The sequence below is a fragment of the Bos mutus genome, chromosome 6, assembly GCF_027580195.1.
Source record: "Bos mutus isolate GX-2022 chromosome 6, NWIPB_WYAK_1.1, whole genome shotgun sequence".
In the NCBI taxonomy this organism is placed as follows: Eukaryota; Metazoa; Chordata; class Mammalia; order Artiodactyla; family Bovidae; genus Bos; species Bos mutus.
Genome location: NC_091622.1, coordinates 17,719,769 through 17,744,062, shown reverse-complemented (window position 1 = coordinate 17,744,062; position 24,294 = coordinate 17,719,769).

Below are 24,294 nucleotides of genomic sequence, written 5' to 3'. Positions count from 1 at the left end.
GGACAAATTTCCTTTATATAGACTGGTTGGATCTCCTTGCAGTCCAAGGGACTCTCAAGAGTCTTCTCCAACACCACAATTCAAAAGCATTAATTCTTTGGCACTCAGCTTTTTTTATAGTCCAACTCTCACATCCATACATGACCACAGGATAAATCTTAGCTTTGACTAAACGGACCTTTGATGGCAAAGTAATGTCTCTGCTTTTTAATAAGCTGTCTAGGTTGATCATAACTTTCCTTCCAAGGAGTAAGCATCTTTTAATTTTATGGCTGCAATCACCATCTGCAGTGATTTTAGAGCCCAGAAAAATAAAGTCTGCCACTGTTTCCATTGTTTCCCCATCTATTTGCCATGAAGTGATGGGACCGGATGCCATCATCTTAGTTTTCTGAATGTTGAGTTGTAAGGCAACTTTTTCACTCTCCTCTTTCACTTTCATCAAAAGGCTCTGTAGTTCTTTGCATATCTGAGGTTATTGATATTTCTCCCAGCAATCTTGATTCCAGCTTGTGCTTCATCCAGCCCAGGGTTTCTCATGATGTACTCTGCATATAAGTTAAATAAGCAGGGTGACAATATACAGCCTTGACGTACTCCTTTTCCTATTTGGAACCAGTCTGTTGTTCCATGGCCAGTTCTAACTGTTGCTTCCTGGCCTGCATACAGATTTCTCAAGAGGCAGGTCAGGTGGTCTAGTATTCCCATCTCTTTCAGAATTTTCCTCAGTTTATTGTGATACACACAGTCAAAGGCTTTGGCATAATCAATAAAGCAGAAATAGATGTTTTTCTGGAACTCTCTTGCTTTTTCAATGATCCAATGGATGTTGGCAATTTGATCTCTGGTTCCTCTGCCTTTTCTAAAACCAGCTTGAACATCAGGAAGTTCACGGTTCGTGGATTGCTGAAGCCTGGCTTGGAGAATTTTAAGCATCACTTCACTAGTGTGTGAGATGAGTGCAATTATGCAGTAGTTTGAGCATTCTTTGAGCATTTCTTTGGGACTGGAATGAAAACGGACCTTTTCCAGTTCTGTGGCCACTGCTGAGTTTTCCAAATTTGCTGGCATATGGAGTGCAGCACTTTCACAGCATCATCTTTCAGGAGTTGAAATAGCTCAACTGGAATTCCATCACCTCCACTAGCTCTGTTCATAGTGATGCTTTCTAAGGCCCACTTGACTTCACATTCCAGGATGTCTGGCTCTAGGTCAATGATCACACCATCGTGATTATCTGGGTCGTGAAGATCTTTTTTGTACAGTTCTTCTGTGTATTCTTGCCACCTGTTCTTAATATCTTCCACTTCAGTTAGGTCCACACCATTTCTGTCCTTTATTGAGCCCATCTTTGCATGAAATATTCCCTTGGTATCTCTAATTTTCTTGAAGAGATCTCTAGTCTTTCCCATTCTATTGTTTTCTTCCTTGCACTGATCACTGAGGAAGGCTTTATCTCTCCTTGCTACTCTTTGGAACTCTGCATTCAAATGGGTATATCTTTCATTTTCTCCTTTGCTTTTCATTTCTCTTCTTTTCAAAGCTATTTGTAAGGCCTCCTCAGGCAGTCATTTTGATTTTGCCTTTTTGCATTTCTTTTTCATGGGGATGGTCTTGATCCCTGTCTCCTGTACAATGTCACGAACCTCCGTCCATAGTTCACCAGGCACTCTGGCTATCAGATCTAGTCCCTTAAATCTATTTCTCACTTCCACTGTATAATCATTAGGGATTTGATTTAGGTCATACCTGAATGGTCTAGTGGTTTTCCCTACTTTCTTCAATTTAAGTCTGAATTTGACTTATATGAATAAGGTGTTCATGATCTGAGCAACAGTCAGCTCCTGGTCTTGTTTTTGCTGACTGTATAGAGCTTCTCCATCTTTGGCTGCAAAGAATATAATCAATCTGATTTTGGTGTTGACCATCTGGTGATGTCCATGTGTAGAGTCTTCTCTTGTGTTGTTGGAAGAGGGTGTTTGCTATGACCATTGCCTTCTCTTGTCACTGTAGGATTTTTAATCAGCCTAATTTTAATATTGTTGTGTCTCAAGGAATAGAAAGGCCCAGGGGAGAGAGAGAGATGAGGAAATGGCTAGTGGCTGAAACAGTCAGAACACATACATTTATCCATTAAGTTCACGATCTTATATGAGTATGGTTACTGGTGCCCAAAGCAATTGTGAAGTAGCATCAAGTATCTCTGATCACAGATCACCATGGCAGATACAATGATAATGAAGAAGTCTGAAATATTGCAAGAATTACAAACTGTGACACAGAGACACAAAGTGAACAAATGCTGTTGGAAAAATTGTGGTGATAGACTCTTTCAATGCAGAGTTCCAACAGATTTTCCATTTGTAAAAAAAAAAAAAATGTAGTTTCTGTAAAGCACAGTAAAACAAGGTATGCTTGCATATGAAAAATTTAGGTCCATATGTAACCAAGAAATGCACAAATCTGTGGCAAAAATGAGACACTCTAACGCTGATAGATCATACAGTCCATTAGGAAAGATAGAATTGTTATTAAAAAACACAAAGTATTTAAATATAACTGAAACAATGTAACATTCAGGGACTTGCAAGAAGATACAAAGAGAGAATCTGACCTAGTTGGGTTGGGAAGGGGTGGTGCCTCTCTAAAGGTGCGCTTGCCTGAGGAAGTCTTCAGTGGGGAGTAGTAGTAGATGTGCTCATTCATGTTTGATCCTTGCAACCCCACAGACTGCAGCCCGCCAGGCTTCTCTGTCCATGGGGATTCTCCAGTCAAGAGTACTGGAGTGGGTTGCAATTTCCTTCCCCAGGGCATCTTTCTGACTCAGAGATCAGACTCAGGAAGCAGCTAATTGGACAAAAGGAGACGGAAAGCAAGGTGTACATTCTCCTGCAACTTTGTGATACTCTGACAAAGGAGCAGTTTAAACAAAATTCCCAAATTCAGACTTACTTTGGATGTTCAGTGAAAATAATTATTCAAAAATCATAACCACAGAAAAACAACTAGCCTGTTAATTCCATCAGCATGTTTTACCACTGGTCCTATATTTTAACCAAAAATATAACCTGCTCAATCTTTATCAACTATGCCATGAGGATTAATTCATCTTAAAAGACTTTAGCTAATTTGCTGGACTTTCATCTCTGCAAGAGGGCACAACTCCTTTCCCCATTTACACTGTTTCTGCCCCCTCACTTCCTCACATGGGATCACCAGCCCCTGAGACAATTCAGCCCCTACAACTGGACAAAATCAGCACACCCACATGCAAAGGCTTTTCTTTTCCCTGGCAATGAGTGCTCACCTGTGAGCTTTTCCTGACTACTCACAGAAAAGAGCATAAAATCCAAAGAAAGAACAAATGGCCTTTGTGTAAATAGGTCACATCTGTCACATCATTTTATGTTCCAAGGCTATTAATTTGGTTGGAATTTGCCTATATAAATACATATTTTATTAAATTGGAAACAGAAACTTGAAAATGATGCTTTGGCCCTAGCATGAATGAAGTTCCTGTCAGTGAAAGAAATAAAAATGACTGCAAATGACAAAAAAAAAAATTATAAATGCTGTAAAACATTATTTTGGATGTTAGAATAGGAACTCAAATAATGATGTCTAATATGAGGTTGCTTCAGTCTGACACATGCAATATTTATTTGTTTGTATATTCATCTTAATAAGCATGTGATAAAGAGGTAGAAAGTGCAAATGACTTATACTAAATGCCTCTACTTATTTCCTGAAAAAAGAGTATTAATAGCAACACGTTTTTCTTTCTAGTACTATGGGGATTCACAGTCTTGAATCAGTGATATTTTATTGTCTTATTTAAAACTGGGATAAATTAGATATATATGAAATTATCTCTGTAATTTTTAAATGATAAAAAAGGTGGAGGAGCATTATTTTAATAGCTGCTCAGTCCACTAAGCGTTATTAAATAATTGAAAGAGAATTGTCATTCTCCTCCAGACTGCCCTCCAATCACTGATAAAAAGCAATACTCTTTCTCAGTGTTGCCTGGAAATCCCATTTGAGTTTTCAATCTTCATCTTCAGGAGTTTGATCACATTTAATGTTTTTACTTCCTTTCCCACAGTTTTTTGCCCTTCAAATCCCTAACAAGAAACAACTTTTTAAAAAAATTTTTCAATAAAGCACTTTAGGCAAGTTTTGTAGAATTCACCAAGTACTCATATCACATGAACAAGGAGGAGACCCTTGATATGGTAATCTTTTGGCAACCACCTGAAACCAACTGCAAATTCAGATTTTACAAAGAATTGGAAGACACTGGCTTTTACCTAAATCTTGAAATGAATTAAACATTCCTGAAGATTGATCATTTTTCAAATGAAGTCGTTTATAGTTGCATATTTCACATATACTGTTTTTCCTGGAACTAGAATAAAGTATGTGAAAATACCACAAGAAACACTTTTATTTGTGATATTTCCAATCCAGTTGGCAAGAAAAAGTAAAGACACATCATAGGAAAATTTACTCTTATGAGATTTCCAGCACAACTTTGCATCCTCCAGAAAAACCCAGAAAAACATTTAAACTGGATCCTCCAAAACTTTTGCCATTCACCCCTCACCAGGGGACTGTATCCTCTGCCACTTTTTTACACTTTTGTGTTTAATGGGCAGATGGATATTATACAATAAGAAACCTCAAGAATCATCCTAACCAAAAATTGATTTTAAAAAATCAACACAGATCCAAGTCAATTTTGTCAACTCAGGTTAAAAGGTTTTGGTCCTGAGACACAGCATGGTTTAGAATGCAAAATGCAAAAAAACGATGGCTTTTATCCATCACTGCTTCCCCTGACAATAGTTCAAGTACCTTATATTGATTTTTTTTTTTTTTTTGTAATCAAGTTTACGATGAGACCACAAACTTGAGTCTTTTCTACGCTTACGACTTCCCTGATGAATCAGTCTGTATCAGCTCATTACACTGACCATGGACTTTATATCCTGAGACAACCATAATTCATTCGTTTCATTTACTCTCAACATACGTTATTACTGAGAATATACTCTTGTGCCAGGTCTTATGCTGTTGCTTTATAAGTTGCAAATTTTTACAGCTTTCATTATCATCTTGTTAAGAAACACTAGCTGTTGATATAGATATCTCCATTGACATCACACAACTGCACCCACTATCATCTTCCTCAGACCAGTCTCCATATTTCCTCTTGTTATTCTCTACACTCTGTTCTCTACAAATTGATCATTATATTTCTCAAATGCAAACCAGATCATATTTTTCCTGTTGAAGTTACTCTAAATCAGTAGGTCTCAATCATGGACAGTTTTGTTCCAGGGACATTTGATGACACCTGTAGACATTTTTGCTTTTCACAGCTGAGAGTAAATGCTGCTGGCATTTAGTGAATGGATGCCTAATGCTCCTTAACATCCTAAAAATCACAACACAGTCCGCATGGCAAAAAAACATCTGGTCCAAATGTTAATAGCACTGCAGTTGAGAAACCCTGCTCTAACTCCAAAATTTCCCCACCTGATTTGCAAAATCACGAAGTCTTGCTTCTCTCTCTCTCTTCTGCCTTCCCTCCGGTCAGTCTTCATTGCTCATTATGCTCCAGCCATGCAGGCTGTATTCTGTTTTTCCCAGGCATACCAAGCCAGTCTGTACCTCAGAGCTCTCTAACTTGCTAATCCCTGGATCCTCTCTCTGTAATGTTCTTCGACAAAATTCGGCCTGCCTTCTTCTCAACATTTAGATCTCTCTTCACGTGTCATCTAAAGTAACCACAAGCATTTCACCCTCGTGCATCTCAGTGCCATCTACTCTGAACTGACCTTGCTCATTTACGTGACGTGCTCCCCTTAGCACGTAGGCTCCAAAGCAGCCAGTCTCATTCACTGCTCTCTTCCCTAGAATTAGAACTCTGCCCCTTCTGTCACTTCCACTTATAACCTGAAAGGCCCAGTTATAAAACCAAAACACAGCAAAAGCGATGGGGCAAAAAGGGGGAATCACTAAACTGTCAAAAAGTGAAAAAAAGAACATGGGTGCAAAGAGACAATTCTAAACTCAGTGGGAGTGGGAGTGGGTAACTTTCGCGCTTGCTTCATTTTCATTTAGGGTACTGTTTTAAGTGTTTTCAGTGGATTAACTTATTTAATCCTCGTATGTCTCCAGCCCTAAAAAACGATGTTAGCACTATTATTATCCTGATTTTACACATAAAGAATGGTAGCACAGAGAGGTTTAGTAACTTGCTCAGGCTCACACAGCTATTCAGCGGTAATGCTGGAATTTCAGCACAGGCACTGCGCCTCTTAACCACCATGCCCTGTGTCAGGCAGAAAAACTACCAGCTCAGAAAAATAAACAAATGGGACCTAATTAAATTTAAAACTTTTGCACAGCAAAAGGAAACTAAACAAAATGAAAACCTACTGAATGAGAGAAAACATTTGCACATGAGGTGACTGACACGGTGTTCATATCCAAACTCTACAAACCCAGCTCACACGCCTCAGTGTCAGAAAACAAACAAAGAAAAAATGAGAAGACTTGTATAAATATTTTTCCAAAGAAGACATACAGATGTCTAACAGGCACACCCAAAGACATTCAGTATCACTAATTTTTAGAGAAATATAAATCAAAACCACAATTGGTGCACTGGGATGACCCAGAGGGATGGTACAGGGAAAGAGGAGGGAGGGGGGTTCAGGATGGGGAACACGTGTACACCAGTGGCTGATTCATGTTGATGTATGGCAAAACCAATACAATATTGTAAAGTAATTAACCTCCAATTAAAATAAATTTAAATTAAAAAAAAAAACACAATGATGTATAACATCAAACCTGTCAGGCTTACTACCATCAAAAAGCCTACAAATAATAAATGCTCAGAGCATTAAGGAACATATAAACACTCACAGCAGCACCATCTACAATATTCAATATATGGAAGCAACCCAAGTGTCTGTCAAAGGAAGAGTGGATTTAAAGACTTGGTGTAGGGAAAGTTATACTCATTCATATGGAAACTAGTACCAATGCAAGCTTAAAATGTATGTGAAAGAAAACTTCTAGAAAATATGAGAAATACTATGTCATGGTGATGCAGTGGTACAGAATCTGCCTTCCAGTGCAGGAGACACAAGAGATGGGGGTTCCACCCCTGAGTTGGGAAGATCCCCTGCAGTAGGAAATGGCAACCCACTCCAATATTCCTGCCTGGGAAATGCCATGGACAAAGGAGCCTGGCAGGCTACAGTCCACGGGCCACAAAGAGTCGGGCAGGACAGAGCAACTGAGCACACACACAGGGAATGCCAACCTCGATGCCCATGCTTTGGTACCAGTTCTTATGGAATGTGCTTTCAGATGAGATTCTAATCAGCTTCATTACATAACTCTTTTTTTTTTTTTTTAAGATCCTGGTTTTCTGTGAAGCAGAGAGTCTAATGAAGAGTCTCCACCATGTTTTGAAATGAAACACACATTACACATCTCCCACCAGAACACAGCACAGTGGCAAATGAATAAATGTAAGTATTCTCCTTTTTAAGATTCTTGCCTTTCATTCTTAAAACAATGAAATAGTATTTATTAGGATGTCCCTATTCCAAGGTTCCAAACATACTATATTTAAAACATGTGGGTTTATTTGTCAGGGCTCATCATATCCTCCCTTCATATTAACAGGAAGCAGGGCTCAAAATCTCTGATCCCTGTAATATTATTATGGCTGGAGGAGGAAACCTGGGGAAATAGTTCTTCCCCCTGTGGTTGCAGGGCCACATATTTTATTGTGCAAATATTGGCAGTGAGTTCAGCTTACCATTCACAGATAATGTGTACTGAAGGCATCGCATTAATGATGAGTAGACACTGCTTCCTCCTTACACACAGTCCACAGTTACTCAGGGATTTGTTCCTGAAAGGTCTATTACTTGAACTTGACTATTTCAGCATAGCAGCTCCCTCAGCACCTTTCTGTCTCCATCTCTAAAATTTAAATCAACGTTTCATCCCAATGATAAGCTACGCAGCTACCAACACTGCCAAAAAGTGGCTGAGAGGGTCACTTGTAGCTTACTGACGTGTATGTGTGATGACCAGTACTGAGTTTTGAAATACTGAACGAGTATAAGGTACCTCAGCTAACACCTGTGCTTCAAAAATACCTTAACTCTAGAATGCAGTAAACAGATTAAAGAAGATTCCAGGCTGAGGAGGTAGAGAACACTATCTTACTCACTGCTAAATAAAATCAATGCAGTTTACTACTCTTGCAGCTAGAGTCCTCCTAAAACTGGGATGCCAATAGAAGTTTTTAAATGGTTAATAAGTAAAATGGCTCCTATGCTAAGAGCTGGTATTAATAATATAAAGCTCTGCTCTGTTGTGAACTTTATTTTGGGCATGTGGGGTGTGCTCTGCTGGGTCTTCGCTGCTGCATGGGCTTTTCCCTAGTCATGAGGCACAGACTTCTCATTGCTGTGCCTTCTCCTGTTGCAGACCATGGGCTCTAGGGCATGCGGTCTTCAGTAGTTGTGGCTCCTGTGCTCCTGATCACAAGATCCCTGTGGCTTGTGGGATGCTCCCGAATCAGGGATCAAACCCACGTCTCCTGCGCTGGCACACAGACTCTTTACCACTGAGTCACCAGGGAATCCCTGTCATGAACTTTTATGTAATCTAGAAACATCCCATGCCAAAATATAAATGTTCATATATGCATATTTACATACACAAAATACACATATGTGCATATATAAAACACATGTATGTAGTCATGATTCACTTTTTAAACACTATTATGTTGATGAAATGGGCTTAATATTTTTCCTGTTAAACTGAAAGATTTTCATTCCTCATCATCTCTAGTTCTTGGGCAAAGTAGAACTCAGCCTCAAAGAAAGCTCTTATAGACTGAATGTTTGTCCCTCTGCCCCCATTCATATGGGGAAACCAAACACCAAGGTGAGGGTATTTGGAGTGTGGGGGTGACTTTGGGAAGCGATTAGGTTGTGAAGTCTGGGCCCTCATGAATGGAATTAGTGGTCTTAAAAGAGGGACCCTATTTATAAGGGCTCCCTAGCCCCTTCCACCATATGAGATTATAGTGAGAAGATGGCCATCTGTCAGGAAGCAGATCCTCAAAACACATCAAGTCTACCAGCACCTTGATCTTGGACATTCAGCCTCCAGAACTCTGAGAAAGCAACACTGGTTTTTTATAACCCATCCAGCCTGTGACTTTTTGCTATAGCAGCTAAACAGACTAAGACAGAAGTCAAATTTTATGTCTTTGTTTTATTCAAACATATAGCTGTCTCCTATATAGCATATATGAACTCAGATCTTAAGCCATAGGATAGCACACAAAGGCAGTATGACTTAGATAAGTCTTCGCTGGGCTTGGAGGAGAAAGGCGTCAAGAGGAAGAGCGAGAAAGGGACAAAAAAGTTAGATCGGTGTCCTTGTTTCCCCTGACTCGGACTGGCATGCACCTCTGGTGGAAAGGTGTGGTCGAATTCAAATGCGCTTGGGGAAAAGCCCAAGGTTAGCAGCTCATCCCCGGCTTCCTAGAGGCAGCCTCAGGAACCTGCTCCCTCTCTGAGAGGCCAGCCTTCGAGCGGCACCATGGACAACGGACTCAGTGCTCTCCATTGGGAGAAAGAAGTGACTCCAAGAGGAGTCTGGGCAACCAATTCCAAAAATCTCTGAAAACGAAAGTGCTTTACAGAACTCATTTGAAGGCAAAGTATGACTGAGCTAACAAAATCTATAACTTTGTATCAAGTAGCCTCTTACTGCAATGTGTCTGATTATACTATGCTGTCTATACATAATATGCAAATGATATACAGCCTTTCTAAAATCTGAAAATATGTAAAAATTTCAAACTATATCTGGCCCCAATGTCTTCAGATAAGAAAGATAGGACTGTATTGAAAATTGAGTGATTTTACAGGCTCTTCTTCCATAGCACCTGTATACATTCCTGACAAACTTTGCATCCAGGGAAATTGCTCTCTAGCAATAATAGGCACATGGGGGAAATAAAGCTGCAACCCATCAATCAAATTCTATGTGAGTTTGTGAGCCGGAGTAACAGAAGTAATCACTGTTATCTTATGATGTAATTGCAAAAACAATAAATTACAATAAACCTAAGTAACTTGTGATCTCAGTAGGGTACAGGCTGCCTCAGTGGATGCTGAAAGTACACAAAAACATCCAGGGGATACAGAACATGGGGAGCTCTGAGAACAAAGGGAACTGCGATCTGCTGGGAGCTCAGAGTCCTGCAAATCTAACATAGCCCTCTCTGAGGCAGGAGCCTAGGATACAAGAGCTCATTTTGAATTTTCATGAACCAGAGCTGAAAGGGCTCCCGTCTGCAAAAACTGAGTTGACGGATTTCTTTTCTTGCTTAAAGTCCTAACTTTATTTCTATTGTTCCGGCTCCTTTTGCCATAGGAAAATTGTAACACAACTTTAATAATGTCAACATAACCTGACATTACTCTGTTATTTACCAATCACAGACTCAACTGTGCTTAAGATTACTGCCAGTGGAGTCAGACCAACTGGGACTGAACCCTACCTAGCTGAGTACAGTAAAGGGCAAAAGAGGTATAAAAACTGCTCACAACACTGACCTCAAAGGGCTCACAATCCAGCCAGAACAAGAGTTCAGTTAGATGCTATACTAGAACTGATGGTAAGTGACAGCTATGAAAAATGAATGAAAACACCTCTCTAGACTATGTGAAGCTTTGACCAGATCAAGAAGCATCAACAAGCCATAATTTGTAGTCTTTTTTATTATGGAATAGCCAAGGTCTAAGAGGAAGAACACTGAATTTGTACTTTATCAGTGGCTTCTCCTTGGACAAACCATTTAACTTTTCTGGGCTTTTATTAGCAAAAGCCACTTAACATTTTGTAGTGAAATTAGATCAAATGAGATACGGTATGTGGAAGCACATTGAGGAAAGGGCTCCACGAAGAATAACAAAGCTGACATCTACTGAGTACTTTCTAAAGCCAAGTTCCTGTCCAAGCACTTTATCTAATTGGTTGCTTTAGTCCTCTGTTAGATGTGTTTTATTACAAACCTGAACTTTCACAGATGAAAAACTGAGGGAGAAAAAGTTTAAAAGGTTATACACATTGGCCTAGCTCAAACCATGAGTGTCACCCCAGACAACAGCCCAGGAAGGGTATGGGTTAGGAGCCCAGATTCCGTAACAGCCAATGGAGTAACGTCCTGGCTGTAGTGGATACGACATCTACTTGAAAATAACAAAATTGCATTTAAAATTACATCCTCTTACTCAAATCACTTTCATGATTCAAAGAACCTTTCTTTCTTTCAAAATATTAAGATTTTCCTATTTCTACAGCATTAATTCCCAGCAGCAATCACTCTCTCCTGAATTGCTCCACTTGCCTTCATTAATTCAAAAGCTAAATACTGTAACTGTATCAGCATCCTCAAAGCCAAATGACCGATGGCAAGGATGGGTCATGTTTGATCTATGATTTTTACATACTGTGAACTTTCCTACATAAGATTTGAAAGCCTATCCCACCTTTCACACCCAGAAGGGCATCTTTCCTAACTACATGATAAAGGTTGGCACCCAGGTGTTAACATGATTAGGTCCATCCTCTCATGGGGGTAAAGGCTAGACTTCAGCTGCAGCAGCAGAAGGCTGTGCAGGTGGGACCAGCGGAGTCTATGACAAGCAGCCCCCAGATCTCCGTGTCTTCCTCGCATTCCTTTGGTGAACTGAAGGCATCCTGGGGAAGCTGCCTTGGCAAAGCAGCTTGAGTGCAGACATCATCTCTATTGTCACCCTCACCACAGGGATCATTACTCTCTGCTTATTATCTGTCACCACTGGAAGATGAACTTTTTAGGGGTAAGAGCTATGAATGAGTCACCTGTGCATTCTCAGCACAAGCACAATGCCTGAGATGAAGTATCTACAAGTGCTGAAAATGTGGACACTTACATTGTCTGCAACAAAAATATTTACTTTAATACTTAGTGTTTTCATATGTTATATGATCATGAATCACAATAACAGTAGTATCTAGATGGTAGCATAATGAAATGATCATTTCCATAGATTCATAGTGCTTGAAAGGACATTGGGAGATCACAACTTTTTTTTCCCACAGATGTAGCACAGAGGGGTTAGGTGATTTACCCAATAGCAAGAAGTCTAGCTAGATCTTGAAATTTCCTATCTAACATTTTATTTCCCTACTACATCCTAAAATAAGAATGTAAGTCATTTGGCTAAAGAAGAGTTTTTGCAATCAAGTCAAATTGGAGACATTATCATTGGAAATGTCCAGAACTCAAAAGTGGTCGTGTATATATTTTTATGTCTAGACAGATGCAAGGGAAATCTTCAATGGAAGAAAGCAGATTGTGGGAAACAGTCAATAAAGGAAGGCATAATGTAAACAACCCTTGATCTCTCTTTGTTACAGAGCATCTAGAAGGTTCATACACAGGAAAGAGCAGTGTTTCCCAAATTTGCATGCGGTGCAGTATGCTTACATGAAAATGGTTGTATGATATGGAGGTAAATGGACAAGTCATCTGCAGCCCAAGGCAACTGCCCCTGGGGCTCCAGCCATCCTGAACCACCTTGAGGGCTAGGACTGGCAGTAGCTTGTACCTCAATAACCCATTCTTTCCAGCTACTCTACTATGGATGAGAGGAAAATAGAGCTTTAAGGAATTAAAGCTTGAGTTCAAACTAAAAAAAAAAAAAAATTTGCATAAGAATAAACTGGCTGCATAAGGTCTCATGAAAGGAATTCCACCTCCCATCTATCATTCATGTACACTGCTGACCAAAACTTTCATCCAGACTCGTGAGCCGATTCTCCCATCACTTAAGCACTAAATCTGTCACTTCATAAAAAAAAAAAAAAAGGCTGTATTCTCTAAGAGAGTTTTTTGGTCACATGGAAGAATTTCTGAACAAGGACATTCCTGGATCAGTCTGAACCCACAGGTAACAATGAGTGATGAATATCCTTGGCATGAACACCACATATCCCATTGCAAGCTTTTTATTTTGTAAGCCGTCTATACTGTAGCGTGAAAACTTCTATTAGAGTCCCCAGAGCCATGAAGCAGGTAGAAGATTTTAGCAGCCCTGACCACGAGGCAGCCCACAGAAATATGGATTCAACTACAGGAAATAATAGACAGTCACCATTGTAAAGTATTTTATGCCTGGAGCCAACCCACAAAACTAATGCAATAATAGAGATTCTAAGTTAAAGCTGGAAATTGCTACCCAGGTCAGGCTACTCCCTGGAGCCCAGATAAGATTACTTTGGGTGCCTGCTGGAACCCCACAGCTGGTCTAGGTTTTCATTGTCTCATATAATGAACTTTCACTATTTCCTTTAATAATCCTCAACCCCCTGCCTTGGATTGGATAGTCAGTCTTTCCAATTTATCCAAAGATAAACTGGGAATTTATCTTTTCCCAATTTTAGTTTTTCATTACTCCTTTATTTCAGACAAAGCTAAAAAAAAAAAATTCCCATGTCCCCATGGAGTTATACCTAAAGTCTCTTATTTGGCTCTTATCCTTTTGCAGCTCTTGTCTTTGCTCCTTTGATACTCTGCTCACTTTTATCTGAAACCTGGCCAACTTGTCAAGTTCCCTCAGGTAATTCTAAAATCCAAAATAGATGTATTATAATAGAAAGAACAGTTGATTGGTCAGGGTGCTGGAGCATAAATGAGTGAGTAAAACTGCTCAGTCGTGTCCAACTCTTTGCAACCCCATCGACTGTAGCCTACCAGGCTCCTCCATCCATGGAATTTTCCAGGCAAGAATACTGGAAGTGAAGTGAAGTGAAGCAGCACAGTTGTGTCCGACTCTTTGTGACCCCATTAACTGTAGCCTACCAGGCTTATCCATCCATGGGATTTTCCAGGCAAGAGTACTGGAGTGGGTTGCCATTTCCTTCTCCAGGGGATCTTCCCAACCCAGGGATCAAACCCAGGTCTCCCACATTGCAGGCAGATGCTTCACCATCTGAATCACCAGAGAAGCCCATAAACTTGCTCTCTATTAAACTATTCATGTGTTAATTAAGAGAAAAGAAATGACTTGGTGCTATATGTCTTGGTTTTCCTATTCATAATATCTAAAATAATACTTCTGTGGTTTCTACCTGCCTCCTCTAACACTGGATTTCCTCCCAAACAAAAATGATTTCCTATTAATCTGATATTGTGAGGATGCAGACTAATTTCTTGCTAGCGGTATAACACTGTATTTTGTCATCACAAATGAAGTAATAGTATATTTCACCTTTATACTATCTTTTAACCCTACCAACTCACTTTCCTGCGCACTGATCTTGAAGAATTTTCTATCAATAGCAGGAATTGCTCTGATGCAACTGTTTGAAAAATTGAGGTGAAACAAACCATCTTAATCATAGAAAGAAAGAAGGACAATACCTATAAATCAACTATACTCCAAAACAAATTGTAAAAGTGTTTTTAAAAATCCCAAAGGAAAGAAAATAATGGTCAAGGAATACAAAAAAGAAAAAAGGAGAAAAGAGAAGGACAATGCTTATAGGCTGACCCAAACCAAGGAAATAGTATTGCTGACTATGGTGGTTTCAGTTTCAGTTCCACTTCATTTGTAGTCAATTATGAAATGAAACCTATCAATTTTTAATGTATATGTAATCCTCCCTTATCAGTGCTAGAAATGAAATGTCTACGAAAAGTTGCAGTTACTGAGGAAGAAACAATATGCCAATAATATAACAGAATGCCATATCTTATACAAAGCAATCTTGAACTTCATTATCCAAACCCACTGAAATAACAATTAAAAAATCCATTTTTGATGAGAGATCATCCCCTAGTTAGAATCAAATATCCTAGTAAGTAAAGCCAATTGTTAAAATTTTGCTTTTAGAGCTGTGTTAGTTTGGGTCCCCAGAGGAGCACGGGTCCTCTGGAAAGCATGTATAGAGATGGTATGAGAAGTGTCAAACAGGCAGCCTCCAAGATGGCCCACAGGGATGGCTATCTCCTGGTGTTCATGCTGTGCAATCCTTAAGTGTGGGCTGACCCAGGTGACTTGCTTTTGACCAATAGAATTAGAAAGATAATGAGATGTCATTTCTGTGACTAAACTATAAAATATTTGACTTCCATCTTGCTAGAAGTCTCTCTTTTTCTCTTCCTGGATGTAAGGAAGAAAGCATCTTGGTGGGAATACCCATGTAGCAAAGGACTAAGGGAGGCTTCCAGGCACAGGCAGCAAGAAACTGAGGCCCTCAGCAGAAAATCCCACAGAAACTAAATCCCACAGACCTTTCTGTAATCAAGCTTCAGACAGGACCCCAGGACTGGCTGGCACCTTGATTGCAGCCATGGGAGAGATCCTAAAGCAGAGGACCTGGCTACGCCACACTCATATTCTTGATCCACAGTAAGTGTGAGATAATAAGTGTGTGCATTTGTAAGACAGTAAGCTTGGGGATAATCTGTTATGCAGCAATAGATGACTAATACACATGCACGTAGTGTGTTGGGGAAGGAAGCAAAAGAAGGTCATGAGAGCCTTCTATTTACGAAATGGGTCTGACATCTAAAAAAGGATGAAGGAAGAAGAATTGGGCTGGAAGAGTCCAGGACTATGGTATAGTCCTAGGCAAAGCTGCCCATTGAAAGAGTTCCCCAGAATGATCCTGCCTTAGTACCCTCACCATGCTTAGTCACTAGCCGAGAGCAGTCTGAAAGAGTCACAGCCCTAACATAAATGTGGTGGTGAATCCAGAAGGGCACCATTGGGAGCCCCAGAGCCCATAATCTGGTGCATTCCCATGCTACAGAACAGAAGCAAACTAACATCACAGTATTGGAAAGAAGAGAGAAGGTGTAGCTGCTTTATAAGTCATATAACTTAAGATGCTCTTATAGGCTGTTCCACCATCTCAGCCATGTTACCCAGGGTGGTCAGAAGTTTGGAAAACTTCAGGAAGTAAGAGCATCAGTGCTATAACCCCTTCCTTGCATTCAGTTCAGTTCAGTTGCACAGTCATGTCCGACTCTTTGAAACTCTATGGACTGCAGCATGCCAGACTTCTTCCCTGTCCATCACCAAATCTCAGAATTTGCTCAAACTCATGTCCATTGAGTCGGTGATGCCATCCAACCATCTCATCCTGTCATCCCTTTCTCCTCCCGCCTTCAATATTTCCCAGCATCAGGTCTTTTCAAATGAGTCAGCTCTTCGCATGAGGTGGCCAAAGTATTGGAGTTTCAGCTTTAGCATCAGTCATTCCAATGAACACCCAGGACTGAACTCCGTTAGGATGGACTGGTTGGATCTCCTTTAGGATGGACTGGTCTCTGCTTTTTAATATGCTGTCTAGGTTGGTCGTAACTTTCCTTCCAAGGAGCAAGCATCTTTTAATTTCATGGCTTCGGTGTATTTGGAGCCCCCTAAATTAAGTCTCTCAGTGTTTCCATTGTTTCCCATCCCCTATCTATTTGCCATGAAGTGACGGGACCAGATGCCATAATCTTAGTTTTCTGAATGTTGAGTTTTAAGCCAACTTTTTCACTCTCCTCTTTCACTTTCATCAAGAGGCTCTTTAGTTCTTCTTTGCTTTCTGCCAAAAAGGTGGTCATCTGCGTATCTGAGGTTACTGATATTCTCCCGGCAGACTTTAATTACCTGCACTGATATCTCATTGGCTGAGTCAACAGCCTCTAACATTTTCATTTAGAAATCTCTTGCTTTATGGAGTAGGGAATATAGGCTGAATGCATTCTCATTTAAATGTGTCTTTTTAAAAAAAATGTTTCTTTAAGGGCAAAAATGAGTGGAGATGGAGGGATAGGAAGGAAAACCTGACTTTGTTAAGGAATGATGAGGCAAAAGTGCAGACAGGGAGAAACAGCAACTCGTCTTTTATGCCTTTGAATTCAGCACATTTCAGTGAGCATGTGACTGTCTTTTACTTCAAAATAAGACAGAAATTTATCATGTATATGAGGAAGCTAAACATGAGTGTCAACAACTTTTCAATTAATTTTGAAGCACATATATTAACTGGCAAGTTTTAAACTGATCTAGTTCATAATCAAATTTTAGACCCACTGTGCCAGACTGCCATACTACAGAAAGGAACTTCTACAATTGAAGACAAGGAACTTCAAAGAAATAGAAAGATTATAGTTGATGAATGACATGAAACCAAAGAATCTACTTGGAGAAGGCAATGGCACCCCACTCCAGCACTCTCATCTGGAAAATCCCATGGACGGAGGAGCCTGGTAGGCTGCAGTCCATGGGGTCGCTAAGAGTCGGACAGGACTCAGCGACTTCACTTTCACTTTCATGCATTAGAGAAGGAAATGGCAACCCACTCCAGTGTTCTTGCCTGGAGAATCCCAGGGACGGTGGAGCCTGATGGGCTGCCATCATGGGGTCGCACAGAGTCGGACACGACTGAAGCGACTGAGCAGCAGCAGCAGCAAAGAATCTACTAGTTGACTGTGTTCCCAGGAGGGACTAAAGGACCTTCCTTTAAATGAGGCTCCACTGAGAAACTCAGAGATACTGTCTTCTGAGGGCCAAGAGTGACAGCAGGGTATGTTTTCATGGGACTCTCCAATGTCCATATGTATGACATGATTTCAGAATAGCAAAGGCCAGATTTCAGCACTCAATAATTAGAGGCAACATGGATATAATTACTGTAGTAGGGAGGAAGACCAGAGTAACAAGCAGGATCCCTTGACCGTTGGAATCTATATCAGTGACTAAAAGACTATACCACTTCCAGAGGCAAGACAGATGGGCATCCAAAGAGAGTGTTTCTCAACATATGTAAACATAAGAGATCAAGAGCTGGTGAGCAAGGGCCAATGTCAATCAACCTTTGGTTCCTTGGTTCCTCACTCATCTCTGAATCTAAACCAATTCAGAGCCAATCAACTGAAAGGAGGTCAAATTCCCCTGAGGAAAAAATCCACTTAAAGTTAGAAATTTTAATATATATAATGTGTATTACCTTATGCCTAAAGGGACCTACAATCAAGTTTCAGGATTGAAACATGCTAGCATAATGGGTTCATTAAAAGAGTGCTCATAGGGAAATAGGGAAAAGAGTACATCAAGGCTGTATATTGTCACCCTACTTATTTAACTTACATGCAGAGTACATCACAAGAAACCCTGGGCTGGATGAAGCACAAGCTGGAATCAAGATTGCTGGGAGAAATATCAAGATACACAGATGACACCACCTTTTTGGCAGAAAGTGAAGAAGAACTAAAGAGCCTCTTGATTAAAGTGAAAGAGGAGAGTGAAAAAGTTGGCTTAAAACTCAACATTCAGAAAACTAAGATTGTGGCATCTAGTCCCATTACTTCATGGCAAACAGATGGGGAAACAGTAGAAACAGTCACAGACTATTTTTCTGGGCTCTAAAATCACTGCAGAGGGTGACTGCAGCCATGAAATTAAAAGATGTTTACTCCTTGGAAGGAAAGTTATGACCAACCTAGACAGCATATTAAAAAGCAGAGACATTACTTTGCCAACAATGGTCCGTTTAGTCAAAGCTATGGTTTTTCCAGTAGTCATGTATGGATGTGAGAGTTGGACCATAAAGAAAGCTGAGGGGCAAAGAATTGATGCTTTTGAACTGTGGTGCTGGAGAAGACTCTTGAGAGTCCCTTGGACTGCAAGGAGATCCAACCAGTCCATTCTGAAGGAGATAAGCCCTAGGATTTCTTTGGAAGGAATGATGCTAAAGCTGAAACTCCAGTACTTTGGCCACCTCATGTGAAGAGTTGACTCACTGGAAAAGACTCTGATGCTGGGAGGGATTGGGGGCAGGAGGAGAAGGGGACGACAGAGGATGAGATGGCTGGATGGCATCACCGACTCGATGGACGTAAGTCTGAGTGAACTCTGGGAGTTGGTGATGGACAGGGAGGCCTGGCGTGCTGCGATTCATGGGGTCGCAAAGAGTTGGACACGACTGAGCGACTGGACTGAACTGAAAAACCAATAATTAGGTATTAATTGAAAAGAAAACATTCATTCAGCCAAACCTGGAAACAATCCAAATGTCCATCAATAGGAGAATGGATAAACAAATTTTGGTCTATTCATATAAAAGAATAGTTCCTGGACATTAAAAAAAAAAAAGAAAAAGAATGAACACACAACAACATGGATGAATACCAAAAGCATTACAGTGAACAAAAGAAGTCAGACATAAATGTAAACCTAAGTTCATGAACAGACAAAACTAACCTATGATAATAAAAATCAGAACAATGGTTGCCTGTGGATCTGGGTGGGATTGACTGGAGAGAGCACAAGGGAAATTTTGGCAGTAGCGAAAACATTTTATCTTGGTTGAGGTGTTGGTTTACTGTGTATATATATTTATCAAAACTCATAAGAGTTTATACTTAAAATCTGTTCACTTTTTATAAATTTTACTTCAATAAAAATATAAAGTGCATCTCTGTGGGGAGTCAGGCTGGGTAAACCAAATGAAAGCAACTTTATTTTGTTTCTCTGGTATTTGAAAATTTAAAAATACATCATTTACTTAGATATTTTCTCTCCACCAACCATTTTGTACATTTTTCCAATTTTAAGTTGTAAACCATGATGATTTTTGTACTAATAATTTCTGTCTGAAGGTAAAAAGGAAAGGATCAAAGATATTACTTCACAGTTAAATAAATATAAACATTTATATTTATTATATAATTTATATTTATTTATATAATAAAATATACTTATATATAGATAATATAATATATAATATATATAATATATATATTTATTTGTATTTTTATTTATGTAATACTTATATTTATTTATGTAATATTTTGGCCACCTGATGCGAAGAGCTGACTCATTTGAAAACACCCTGATCCCAGGAAAGATTGAAGGCAGGAGGATAAGGGGATGACAGAGGATGAGATGGTTGGATGGCATCACTGACTCAATGGACATGAGTTTGAGTAAACTCCAGGAGTTGGTGATGGACAAGGGTCTTGGTGTCCTGCAGTCCATGGGGTCACAAAGAGTCGGACACTACTGAGCAACTGAACTGAACTGAACAAGAGTGCCCATGGTGTCAGTGCTATGTTGCTCATGGAAGCAACATAGAAGGAAAGGAAACACCCAGATCTTTCAAAACCATTGTATATAGACTCATAGCTAACACTGATACTAGTAGGCACAAAATGCCCTAAGAACTCCTCTATTAAACTGAGTGTAATTGATTCAGAGAGTCTATGAGTCGGCTCCTGGCAATTTCCCCTGTCCCTGAGTGCATTATCAGAATAGATATGTTTAGCAGCTTTTAGAACTCTCATCTTATTTTCTGACCTGTAGAGTAACAGCCAGAGTGCAAAGGGTCAAGTGAAGCGCCTAAAACTCTCCCCAACATCCAATATAGTAAATCAAAAGCAATACCACATCTTTCTTAGGAATTTCAGATACTATTGCTAGCCTCAGAGTCAAAAGATTCAAAGTTGCTTCCTGTCATGCCCTTATTCAAATAACCAGTGCATCCTTTCCAAAACAGAGCAAATAAAAGGATACATCACTGTAGACCTACAGAGGATGAGAATAAAGGGTATCTGAGGCATATAGACAGACTGAGAGAAATGGGGATAATTATACAGATCTCTCTGCCCCATTCATGCCTACCAGAGAATATCTACAGCAGAGGAGATGCTGAAGATCCTGAGGAACAAGATACCTCATCCAGTGAAAGTAAACCAGCTTCTGTCCTTAGCCATCCCTACTAGCGAAATGGGTTCATAAAGAGAGTGCCCATGGTGTTAGGGATGGAAGCAACACACAGGCTCATCACCTTGGGACCAGCTTCAGCAATGAGTACTGTGGCTTATTCCGCTAACACTCTCACTGAAAGCGTTTTGGAGGGGCGGGGAGGGGGGCGTTGCTTGGGGTTTTGTTGGCTTTATCTTTAAGAAATTATGGCCAGCCACCACCCTAAAGTGTCAATAACAGAATGGAAAATAATATATGGGGCATGAATGTATCTAGATAACACAACAGATGCTTTGTTGTAGACACTGTTGACTCTCTAAAGCATTTCCCCCATAGCAAATACAATGGAAGAGAATTTATAACAGGCTGATAGCTTCCTTCCCAGGTGCTTATTCTCTTTCCTTCTCTACCTATTTTCTCCAGCACCCTAGAAGCTTACTCCACTATAAGCAGGTACAGCCTGCAAGTAAGGAAGAGTAAACACTCTTGGGGCAACTCTCAATCAGCAAAGATCTAGGGCTGTTTAACCACCAGAAGCCATTCCCCATCCATCATTCATGGAATGATTCTGACAAGTGTTCTACGCAGTTTCTTTATTGACTAGTACTGAGCCACAGTTGCCTATCATAGTAGTCCACTCTTTGACACACGCTTTATTCTCTCCTTTCCTTTTCTTATTTCCTATCATCCTTTCTGAGATCACCTCCCTTATAGACAATCTATTCTGAAACGCTTATCCTAAACAATCTACTCCCAAATTCTTATCCTAGCCTACTTTTGAAAGAATACCCCCTAATACAATACCGATGGTTTAGGATAATAATAACAGTATTGTCTTGTATAGGTTAAGATATATAGAAATAAAGTACAGAGCGACAATAACAAACTTCAGTGGATTGACAAATGAAATGTTCTATGATTTTTACTAAGAAAAGCATAAAATTACAAACCAACTTTAGACTTTGATAAGGATGTATGTTATAATCTTTAAAATGAGCACTACAATTTAATAAAAGAATGTAGCATAGAGGAAAGAAATCAAGATGGTGAAATAGAAGGACATGGAACTCACCCGCCTCTAAAAATACATCAAAAATATTTCTACATGTGGAATAATTCTCACAGAATACCTACAGAATGCTGGCAGAAGACCTCATGTGACCAAAATTGCAAGAAAGATCACCACATAACTGGATAAGATAAAAGGAGAATAAAAAAGGAATTGAGATGGAACCTGGGAGAAAGCTGTGAAAGAGAAACAGGTCCCTCACCCTGGGAACTCCCTTCAACAGGTGGGATATGAGCCCAGACAAATACGGAGCTTCCGAGGCTCAGAGGAGAGTGCAGCAGCCAGCTGTGGCAGGCAGAACAGAGAGAGACCAGTAAAGATGGTCCAGGTCACCTCTCACTGTATCCACCCTGACAAGTGTCTGCTGGGATGTGCAGGCACAGCACGCTGAAACTTGGGCTTCAGTGGGAAGACGTGGGGAGAGGACTAAGATTGGCTGCCCAGAGACAGCCCAGAGGAGCTAGAGTGTGGCCTGGGCCACAACTGTGGGGGAAGCAGGACAGAGTCTGAGTGTGCCACAGAAACCCCATTATTAATGCGCACTCTGCCCCTCCCTTCACCGCCTCATTCTCAGGGTGCTCAAGGCCAGCGCAGCTCCATTTCTATGAATCCTGAGAATGCACAAGAGCCATAGGCTGCCCACATGTGGAAGCAGGGCTGAAATCAGAGTCAATCCCCAGTGGGGCTCCACTGGGGACTGGCTCAGACAACGACTGAGCTCACACAATGACTGTGGAAGTGGGGCTAAAATTTGAGCCGCTAAAATTTCAGTGGCTTTGGAGGACTTCTGCAACTGGCAGCTTTGTGAGCTCAGCCCTGCAGGACATCCAGGAAGATTACCGGGCTGGGTGGGTCTGGTGTGGGCAGCTCGGTGGTGTGGACCTGCGCATGCAGAGCTAGGGCTGGGGTCTGGGTTGACCCCGTGGCTCCCTGGGCAGTTCCAGGTGCTCAACTCCCTGCAGCTATGCTGGGTCTTGGGGCTTGGCTTTAGCAAATTTGTGCCAGTGAATCTGTACTGCTGACTTTGTGAACACAGTGCCCGAGCGACATCTGAGATGACTGCCAGTGTTCACAAGGCTGAGACGGTGCAGTGCCCACAACAGTGTACTTCATGAGGCCACACAACGGGTGACAGGTGACTGCAGAGTGCACTTCCCAGGGGACAGCTCCTGGGGAAGAATACACAGTGTCTCCTCTCCTCTCCCAGCAGAAGCACTCCAGTCCTGACTACCTCACACCACAGCTAAGAAATTTATCTGCAGACTTCTATTCCAGCGACTGGGGAGCAGATCCTACACCTAAGAGGATTGTGACAGCCACAGAGCAAAGAGGAGGCGCTGATCAATATGCAAAGCAGGCTCTGCTCACAACACAAATCACACCACAGTCAAGGGGATAACACTGCACCAAAACTATGAGACTCACACAGGCTACTCAGAGATGCTCCCACATAAAAACAGCCCTTTGAGACCACAGTAGATAACTGTTTCTCCTAAATTCATAGAGCCAGAGAAACATAAGTAAAATGAAGAGGCAGGGGAACTACTCCAAATTAAAAGAATGAGAGAAATCCCCTGAAGAACAAACAGTTCTCTCCAGTCTCCCAGATCCCAGGTTCAAAAGGGAGGTAATAAAAATATTGAATTAGAAAGGCTATCAATAGAGACACAGATCACTGTAACAGGAACTACAGAGAGGAGCCAGCTAATATTAGAAAACTCATTTGTTGGGACAGAAGCCAAGCTAAAAGCAATAAACAGCAGGCTAAATAATGCATGAGAATGAATACATGACCTGAAAGGTAGAATAATGGGAATTACCCAATCAGAAGAGCAGATGGAAAGACAAATTTTAAAAAATGAAAGCAATATATAAGACAAATGGGATAATAAAGAGCAAGCCATAGAGATCCTAGGAAGAGGAGAAAAAGAAAAGGGAGACTGAAAATGTGTTTGAAGAAATTTTAGCTGAAAACTTCCAAACCTAAAGAAAACAGATACCCAGGTACAGTAAGCATATATGTATGTGTTTGTGTTAGTCGCTAAGTCGTGTCTGATTCTTTGCAACCCCATGGACTGTAGCCTGCCAGGCTCCTCTGTCCATGGAATTCTCCAGGCAAGAATACTGGAATGGGTAGCCATTCCCTTCTGCATGGGATCTTCCTGACCTAGGGATCAAACTTGAGTCTCCTGCATTGCAGGTGGATTCATTACCATCTGAGCCACCAGGAAAGCCCACAGGAAGCAGAGGGTCCCAAACAAGATGAACCCAAGCAGACCTACACCAAGACATAATAAAAATGGTATAAAGATGACAGGATTCTAAAGGCAGCAAGAGAAAAACAAAAGTTTAGTT